This window comes from Nannospalax galili, unplaced genomic scaffold (genome assembly GCF_000622305.1).
Source record: "Nannospalax galili isolate Female #2095 unplaced genomic scaffold, S.galili_v1.0 scaffold702, whole genome shotgun sequence".
In the NCBI taxonomy this organism is placed as follows: Eukaryota; Metazoa; Chordata; class Mammalia; order Rodentia; family Spalacidae; genus Nannospalax; species Nannospalax galili.
The window spans coordinates 2513525-2515531 of record NW_008348657.1 but is presented as its reverse complement, the minus strand read 5'-3'; the positions used below and the strand labels follow the sequence as shown (position 1 = coordinate 2515531).

The 2007-nt window shown below is 47.9% G+C and overlaps 1 protein-coding gene across 5 annotated transcripts in view; it reads left to right on the top strand.

Annotated features, from left to right (window-relative positions):
• The window catches only part of Sipa1l2 (signal induced proliferation associated 1 like 2), a 196907-nt gene that overhangs the window by 155787 nt on the left and 39113 nt on the right, over nucleotides 1-2007 (top strand). The gene's annotated exons all lie outside the window — the stretch shown is intronic.

The following is a 2007-nucleotide window of genomic DNA, read 5'->3' as shown; positions in this document are numbered from 1 at the left end:
TGACTGTTCTTGCAGAAGACCCAGGTTTGAATCCCAACACCCACATGGCAGCTAACAACTGTCAGTAAGTTCCAGGGGATCTGACAGTCTCTTCTGTCCTCCATGGGCATAGCATGACATGGGTGCACTTACCTACATGCAGGCAATACATGCATACACATAAAATAAAAATAATAAAGAAAATGTTTTTTTTTAAGTTTTTAAAAAGAAGTGAGAGGGGTTTGTTTGTTTGTTTGTTTGTTTGGGGTTTTTATTCCTCCGATTTTTGAAGGAATTCACAGAAAAGCCATATAGGAGATTACTGGCAAAGCCAACATGGCACCTTGGCCCTCTGAGTCTTGATGTCCAGGGTGGTGGTAGTGATGAGATCCTGTCCCTAGGTTTAGTCTGCTGACCAAGTACCTGCTTAATGCACAGTGCAGTAGCAGAAACTGAGGCAGACATAGGAACAGAGGAGCTGGAGTGGGGTCCATTTACTGCTGTCATTGAGATGTGCAGTAGCCATGGTAGTAGCTCACTGACAGCATGTTCCCCCACACTGCCTTCCCATTGGCAAGTCTTTGTAGGGCAAGTCCCACTGGAGACTGCTTTGGTGAAGAGCTTTCTGTGAAACCTGTTGAGAAGCCACCTGCTAAGTAGTTAGGAAATGTACAGGTGAGGATAACGTGCATGCTTCCAGTTACAGCTCTTCCTTCTCTCAGTATGTCAGCAGTGAGCTTTGCAGTTGTCCCTTAACTGTGTGCAGCACTTCTTGGAGCTGCAGCTGTGACCTCATCTTGAGTTTCTTGCTGGTCCACTTGTATTCACTGCTGTGATTCTTCTCACACAGTAGTTCTGTCAGAGGGAGGCATGGTGTGGAGATGTTGGCAAGAAACCAAAAGGTTGGGATTTGCTCCAAGGAGCACCACAGACGCGAGCTGGCCAACTGTGGGCTGGGGCATGTCCCATGTTCGTAAGCACTACCAGCAAATGTGTCACCCTACTGTTTCACAGCACTGGGATGTGACCCATGTTCTTGGGGGTACTGTAGGATGAAGGGAAAGGAGAAGTGGCCAAGCCCCTTGGAATTCTCCTTGGTACTGCTGGTTCCCCAGGACATGACAAGAGCCAGTTCAGCCTGAGCACAGTAGATGGATGGGCATCTTTCTGTTCTGTTTGCCATTGGTCTTCCAGGGACCCTAAAGCATTGAGTGATTTTTATGGAATCCCAGTCTTTGGGACACCATTTGGCTTTGGTGCCCTGGGAGCCTGTCCACACATTTGCACGACACTTCACAGCTGCAGAGCGTTCTCAGGACTGCACTGGAGCCATATGGCACTTTAAACTCAGAACATGTCCTGGGACTGACCAGATGTCTTACCATTGTGACTCAAACCTGGGTCTCCTTCCCCATCACCACTTTTCAGAGACGTGTTTTCTTGATAAATGGCTGCCTTCCTCTAATTAATTTGTGACAGACCTTCCCACTGTACATAATCCTTGTCAGTGACAATGTGACCCTAGTTTTGTGTCTTAGGTAACTAACAATTGGCCAAAGACTTAAAAGGATTCAAAGCTTACAGGGATCAGGAGGCAGGGACCTCTGCATGAGACCAGGTGAGGGGGCTGGGAGATGGCTCAGGTGGTAAAGTGCTATGCAAGCATTAAGACTTAAGTTCAATCCCAAGCACTCCAGTAAAACCAGCTGTGTCGGTGTGTGCTTCTAATCCCTGCACTGAGGAGGTAGAGACTGGCAGATCCCTGGGGCTCAACAGCCAGCCATCATAGCCCAGTCAGCAAGTTCCAGGCAAAAGTGAGGAACCCTGTCTCAAAAAGCAGACTCATATCCCGATGAACAAGACCCAAGGGTGACCTCTGGGTTCCATGAACACCCATGCACACATACAAACGTGTATGTTCTCTCTCTCTCTCTCTCTCTCTCTCTCTCTCTCTCTCTAAAACTCTCTGTGTCTCTCTTGCGCTGTCTCTCCCTACACACACGAGTACGCGTATAATTGTATAGAGAG